The sequence below is a fragment of the Brienomyrus brachyistius genome, chromosome 17, assembly GCF_023856365.1.
Source record: "Brienomyrus brachyistius isolate T26 chromosome 17, BBRACH_0.4, whole genome shotgun sequence".
NCBI lineage: Eukaryota > Metazoa > Chordata > Actinopteri > Osteoglossiformes > Mormyridae > Brienomyrus > Brienomyrus brachyistius.
Window position 1 is genome coordinate 20,769,012 of NC_064549.1, and position 7,928 is coordinate 20,776,939.

Genomic DNA, 7,928 nt, shown 5'->3' on the forward strand with positions numbered 1-7,928 from the left:
TGGTCCCTGATCTCCAATTGCTTTAGTTAATGGATTAGAAAGACAGAAGGCAGAGGCCAATTCCTCAGTTTCTTTTGCATCAAGAGTTAGATTATGCTTAATATAAAAATCTGAAACAATGGCATTTAATGTAGTCTGGGATGCAGAACTCATTAGGAAGTGCAAGTCCTGTAAAAGCTCATCGACTGCATTACTGGGAACATGGAGTATGTTTTCCAGCTTAAGTAACAGTGCTGCAAGTTTCTCTTCTATCATCTTTTCAACATTTTCTGAGACGTCTCTCTGAAAACTAGACTGCACTTCAAGCTGGGCTTCTGATTCTTCATTGTCTCCACGTTCACATGAAACACTTGAGCTTTCAAAACTGTCTCTTTCTGCAACGATTCCAGGTTTAAAGTCACTGTAAGAATAACTAAGGTGCTTTCTATTTTTATGTGATTTAAATGTCCCATAAATATTTGTCCTAAATGTACAACCCTTGAACATGCAAGGAACCATTTCATTGGCTTTGAGATGCAAATTTATATGAGTGAAATACTCCTTTTCAGAGGCAGCTTCAGAGAACCCACAAACATGACAGCTGAATGTAGCTGATGTCAATGTTTGCCGTGATGTTTCTCTAGTATGGACTCTACACAAATGTGACCTGAGCGCATTCCATGACTTGCATGTACATGGACAACTAATATATGGGCAAGGATATGGGTGCCTGCGCCCATAATGTGGATGTTTTAACCTGTAATGTTTAAGTAACTGGCCTCTAGTTGAGGTCTTTGAACTGCAACCTTTACACAACCACATTCAAATCTGAGAGGGGAAGGGGGGTAAACAAACAAACAAAAAAACACAAAGGAGAAATTGATAAAGGAAACTGAACTTGTAAAAAAGCATTAAATTAAGAAACAAAAGTCTGACTGTTAACATACCACGAGCAAGCTCAGCAGTGCTGCCAACACCACATCAATGAGTGAAGAAATAGCTATCACGCCCAGAATCTGAAATTCAACATGGAGCCATAAATTAATGTAGTTCATTACTTGTTTTTAAGACAATTAGAAATCTAAAAAATAAAAAAACCTATTCGGAACGACAGCAAGAGAATGAAGCCGTCACCTGATAAATGTTTCTTAAAAATACTGGCAACTGTATTCACAGCAATTAAGTAGCTAGCTGTGAACTGATTTCTGCAGCTGTAACTCAAAATGAAATTCACACCAATAGTAACTCTGGCAATACCTTCTTCTAATATTCAATGACAGCACAACATTGTAGGACCACAATACATAGCTCCTCCTTGGAACTGTCTATGTCACACTTTAAGAATAAGCATAAAGCCACATTTAGCAAAACATTAAAAAACAAAAAAAGGAAAAGTAACAGAGACAAGAAGGGTCAGACGACTGCTGCATTTGAGTAAGCACACTTTGCATTTTCTGTGGAAATGCAGTCTAGTTAAAACATAACACTGCAGGATCTCGTACCCGTTGTTGGTGACGCCTGCTCCAGCGCTTGCCAAAAGCTACCAGTGCTTTATTTTAGTAGCTAACTTACCGTACGTGCTAACTCTTGGTCCTCTAGTAACCGAGTAACCCAACGTAATTTGCTGTTTAAAACACGTAGCATTTCCTGTACCTGTTTCACAGTAAAAACCCCCCAATAGTTTGCTGATAGAAAACTTAATATGAAGCAGTGACGTTAGAAAGAATACTGGATGCCATCAGTAAAATAAAGCTTGATATCTGAAAATTCCGACAGGAACATGACAGTAAAATTATCTATCGAACCACATCTCGGCGGGATAAAAGCAGACTGACCTAACGTTAACGTACTGTTATCGTGCGACTATAAGCTAGCAAACGTGCCAGACTCACCGCTCTCTAAAAACCAAGCACTTCAGAAATATATAACGAGTGTTGTATCACACACACAATTAAATCATGCTCAATAATACTACAGACGAAAAACGTCCACCTACCTCTCCCAAACCGTTGGCTAGTTAACCGCCAAAAACAAGAACGATAATGAGTTTGCGCATGCGCAGTCTGAATCATTTTAATCTTCTTCTTACTGCCACCTTCTGGGTGTAAGAAGTATTTCAATCATAATTCATTTAAAATAAATGATTTGTGATTAACCAATGCATGATTATTTTGTACACATAACGAAAGACATATTTACATAGACTTTATTAGAAAAAAATATTTTAACTTGACAAAGATATGTATTTTAATTAAACTGAAAACATAAAATTAATATACAGTGAACAGCCCACCTGATTCACTTTTTTGAGTGCATGGAGCTGGGGGTTTTACAGTGATTAACAGCAATTTTGCAATACCTTTCTGGCAGCTTTTTTTTTTTGCTAGGTATTTACAGTAAATTCCACATTCAATTCTACACCAAAACAGACGTCATTCCTAAGCGCAGCATGGACTGCTTCCAGACACAGTATCATATGCAATTTCCAGAGTCACTTGAGTAAGCTGGAGATGCCTCATCCCCGGGTAAGAGAGCCTGCAGTAGGCAGCCTACCAAAAGAGGGCCTTTCCTGTTCCCTTCGTGAATTATAAAACCAGTGGAGAGAGCTCTCCTGTTGCAGTTTCAAAGAGAAGACCAACATGGAGAATTTTGGACTGAGGTTTTGCAGTATGAGGGTGCTGAAGGAAAAAGGAGTTTCAAAGACATTGGTCTGCCTGTACTGCCGATTTTGTCTCTGGCAATTTCAGATGTTCATGTAGAACGTGAATTTACTAATGTGACATTCCTTAAATCTGACCACCAAACAGAATGGTTGTAAATTGACCGTATTTGCCGTGTGTGATGGTGTCTGCATATCGACCCTTTCGAGCCAAACAAACCAGTTCAAAGTACTGTGCGTTAATATATCATATGAATAAATCCACTCAAGAACTAAACTCAATATCGTATCCTCATCATTCAACGCGTCCGACTTTTCCACCTCTTACCACAAGGCAGTGGATTACATGGGGAAATTACAAACAAGGAGAATTTAATCTGTTTTTCCTCTACATTGTCGTTATTCAGAATATTACAGACTATGAACAAAAACGGACAATGTAAGAAAATAAAAAAATGTGTATGAAAGCTAGAGTATTTTTGCAGTGGTGAACACTAGCTGGTTTATGTACTAGCTCACACTCAAGAAACAGCATAAATGCTACTCATACACAGTTGGGGGGCAGGGGTCAGTCCTTGTGCCTGTAATGAGAAGGTCACCAGTTGAAACTAACCCAGCCACAGCACGTCTGTGGGTCCTTGAGCAAGGCCCTTAACCCCCAGCTCCCTGGGCGCCCCAACAGGCAGCTGCACTTCGCGGACAATTTACTCCACAAAGAGTAAGTTGAGGGAGACATAAAAAACAATTTCCCCACAGGGATTAATAAAGTCCATCCATCTATGGAATATTATTTAGCACTATCTAACGTAGAATATAAGAATTATGATTTTATAAAAAGTATGCCAAATATCCATGATATAATCATTACAATGTAAACATTGTAATGTAATCAACACAATGGAACCAACTGAGTATGTATTTGCACCTTTTGTTAGTCTAAGTTTCTGTTAGCTACTTTATGTTAGTCATGAATCTATGAATATTCACTTTTATTAGCGTATATTTCATCATTATGTAAAAGGACAAATATATTATCAACCTTTTAGTGAGACAATGTGTAAACGGCTGAAAATACCAAGGTTTACTACTGAAGGAAGGGATTCACCTGAGTTCACCAGAAGTTCATGGCTGAGTATTTTTAAAAAACCAAGTGGAGCTGCTCGCGCCACTATTATGTTCAACCGAGAGACCAAACGGTAAAAGAAATGACTATCAAACTTATCACCTAGAGGTGAACATAAATCTATACAAATATCACCTGCATGCACATTACTTCTTTTACAATAACCAACTCCTGATCCATACTGTTAGTCGTGAAAAAAATAACTATTGTGTACATAGAGGCCCTGTGTAAAAAGATAACTGCCAAGGAAAAGATCAAAAACATTTATTTCAAGGATTCAAAGTTTTTATGGTCATGTACAGTGTACAGTGCAGTTCTTATTTGATTAACTTGAATGTCTTCACAGACAAGACGATTAAACAAATAAAGCAGCGCAACATTACAGTAACTAACAACAAACAAACAAAGTTCACGAGTACTATTACAGTATTCATATCATTTATTTAAATTTAATTTTACCAAGTAAATTAATTGAAAAGCAGTTACCACTGCTTTACCTGCTTCTCGGGAGAAATAGCAGATATACAAACGTCATGTATGTAACTAAAATCTTAAGCCAATAAGGGCAAAGTTGTGTCGTAATGCCCACGCTCGCCTCTCCTGCTCCTGTTTCTCTCCCTCTTTTCTCCACTTTCCCCGTTGTAACACCCTCGCTTTCACTAGCTCGCGTCCTGCCTCGTCTTTCAGGCCGCTATGCTCCTTTACCTTACGCCATAAAAGTGCTCCTAATGATTGCCTATCCTCCGGTTTGTATCCTGCACATTTCACTGCAATCCCCATACGCTTCCACGCATCTGCCGTCTCTCTCTCTCGGCCCTTTTCCTGAGCTGTTTTTCCCACTGCTATTTTTAACAGCTGTATCTGTTCACACAGAGGTTTCCACCGCCCGCGCACTGGTGGACCCCAGCCCCCGTCATCCAATTCTCTATCAAATTCGTGATCCATGTTTTAGCTTATCTGACCTACACTTCTCCTGATCCAACAACCCCTGTGCCTCAGGGGATGGATTTATCCACCCACACTTAGTACACCTCTTAGTTGTCTCTGAGTGCCCCACTAACAAACACCACCAAAACCTAAACCCACACTCACACACAATCACCGAACCACGCAAAACAGTAAATAGTAAATGGTAAACCCACTCACACTGGAATAGTGAATAGTAAACACGCACTTACACACGCGAAATAGTAAATAGCGCTGTGTACACTTTTTGGTACCTTGGGACCCCACGTCTCGGGACTTTTTAGCCCGATGCTTTGAGTACTCTAATCTCGGGACTTTAACCCAATACTTTGAGGACTTTCACCTCGGGACTTCAACCCGTTTTAAGGAGGATGAACCTTACTCCTCCGACCAATTTAGCTGTTCGGGGGTCCTGAATTTCCCGGGACGCTCAATCCCAGCTGTCCTACTGCTCATCAGCAGTAGGTGGGTTGCCAAACCAAGGACACGACAGTGGACTTAAATCCTCCGCCAATAGGTTCTACTACGGGGTCCCGTACCCTCTGTTCACAGGCCGTCAGAGCTACGCACAACAGGCCCTCGCCACAATATTGGTCGACAGATCCTGAGACACTTCCAGCCACTTTATTTAGCAATCGCCAATATGCAGAATTCGATAAAACAGGCTCTGCTCACCTAATTGCTGGGCGCCCGTGGCTCTCTGCGTCCCCAAGACCTCGTCTCTGGTTCCAATCCAAACAACCTTCTCCTCATCCCGGACGAGCCCCCAAATTGTTGGAGTTAGACTCCACCGAGTCCGTTGATGAGGAAAAGATGCATTCGTGAGGCAAAGGATGGTTGTAAGTCAGCTCTCTTTATTTGTTGTACAGATCGATCCGGGAGCCACTCTCAGATGCACAAAAGTACACACCAAGGGAAGCTCAGCTCCCTGTTGTCTGTGTCTAACTTTTATACCCCGTTTAGGGCGTCTACTGTTCTTGTTGGTATCTTTCCAGTTGACGTAACATATAACTATTGTTTGGACATTGCTGGCGTTAGTCCCCACACCCGTTCCCTTTGATCTTATCTTGTTATGTTGCAATTTAGCAGCGTCAGCGACCCCCTCCCTTGTTATGTCCCCGCAGGTCAAGCGTAAGCTTAATGTCACCACGAGCCTGTCAATGTACCTTCTGCTTTCCGGAATTTACTTACACAACGAGGAGGGCTGGAGCCCCCCTTCTCTTCCTGCCTGTGTTCCAGTTTGTTCCCCTTTCTCAGTGTGACAAAGTTTAGCACGCAACCTAGCCCCCCTTCATTCGCCATTTATATTTTCCGCCGGGCACCCGAAATGCTGCCACACAAAAGATTTAAAAGTGTCTGGGGTATCTACTATAGTAATTTAGTCAGATGCCAACATATTCACAGCAGCTAATTTGCAGCGCATTCGTGAAACCGCTTTTCGCTCCAACGAGAAACTCATGTTGTAATATCGCGAGATCTCGTGACACGCGTTTCACTCCCACTTCTTAGTAACAGTCATGATTTGATAAAGTGACAACCTGCGTAATAATTGGTAATACATAGAGTTTGCTATTGTTCAGGCTAGCAGACTGTTATGTCTTGAGGTTAATGGTGCCTGTTACTTGTGAATTTTCACATTTGCAGGGATCTTCTGCCTCGTGAACGTGAAACGGATAATTATGCTAAAAGAAGAAAAAAGCAGAACTGCAATGTGTGTAAGGCTGGTGCTGATTTTTCAGTCTGAACACAGTAAAATTTATACAAATTACCTGTATTCAAACTTGTATTCTTTATATAGTTTGGTTAATTACTATTTAAAAGTTTTATCTGCGCTCCATTGTATAACTTGTACTGGAGATTTGTATGTACTTTTTGATTGGAAATGGTTAGTTGTATATACATTGAATATTTTTATGATTAATTTCTTTGTTTATTTAATTTGGCAACAGATTTGCACTTTTAGAAGTATTGCTGTTCATTTTTGTGAAAGTTGTTACTAAAAAAAACAAAAGAAGCAGACTTGTGTAAATCCTATATTGGCCGTGTATTCTTCCTGTAGCGTAGTGACAGCTTTTTGTACGGAAGCCGTGAACGGCTGTGCTTGCAAATATATTTTCTTCTGAATAATTAGAAGGATAAGCATATTTTGTCGCCGCCGCGAGATAGTCATGCCATACACAGCTCTGCTCGTTTTTGTACTGTTACTGTGTTACTTAATTTGCGCATCCATGAATTTAACGTTGACATTAAGTCAACATTGACATTGACAACGTTGACATTAAGTGTTGCACCTATCTAGTGTTTTACTGTGAAGGGCATGTTATATCTCGTCTCTAAGTCGCACTATGGTCCAGGGGAATGCTATGTCATATCAGAACATGTGTCGATTATGTGGCAATATAAATATTTTATATTACTGTCAGTTTTAGTTTCAGAAATCCATCATTTGAGAAAAAAGGCCAGTCACGACAAATATATATGGAATATAACAACAGAGTTTAGGCAGCTGTATTTGTTTAAGTGTAAAGATGCACATAGAAACATGCATGAGCTCATCTGAGAATAAACTGAATGCAATGAAGATTTGTGACTCCTGCTGGAAAATGCGAATAGTGGCAGGGTCTTCAAGTAGTACATTTGTCTGAGAGTCAATTAATATTAGGAAAGGCACAGTTTTTTTTCAATGGCGCTAATTATCAAGAAGGAAATGGAGTACCCCAGCACCTGGTTTACGGGCACTGGAAGCTCCAGTATCAGTCAGACTTTCATGTAAGTATATGTGTGTTTAATGACTTAGCAGTTGGTTAAAAAGTAGACTTGTGCATGTTTCATCTTTACCAGGGGCAGAGGGGAAACTCAATAAATAGCCTTCTCTCACACTTCCAGACCTGCAGAACTGAGCATGTCCCCTGGTTTTGTGCATATGTCTGTAGGCTTTGAGTTTTTCCTATGGGGGCTTCAATTTCCTCCCAGAGTACAAATACGTGCAGATCAGTTGCATTGGGGAGTCCATACTGTGATGCTGAGTGGGTGTAGGAGGAGATTGAGAGATGAAACTCTGGATGATTTACTCCCTCGGCTAACTAACCAGAACAGGATCGTACCAATACCAAAATGATAAGTTTATAAATGTTTTTCACTACCCTGATTCATTCAGTTATTTATGTTTGTTAATTCCACCTCCCAAGCAAATACATAAAT

At 40.3% G+C, this 7,928-nt stretch overlaps 1 long non-coding RNA gene across 1 annotated transcript; it reads right to left on the reverse strand.

Moving 5' to 3' along the window:
- Positions 1–617: 617 nt before the first annotated feature.
- Positions 618–1,630, reverse strand: LOC125711339 (uncharacterized). Its single transcript, XR_007382999.1, has 3 exons — positions 1,552–1,630; positions 927–995; positions 618–807 (listed from the first exon to the last, which is right to left on the reverse strand). It is a non-coding gene; the product is annotated as an uncharacterized LOC125711339 (long non-coding RNA).
- Between the last annotated feature and the right edge of the window lie 6,298 nt (positions 1,631–7,928).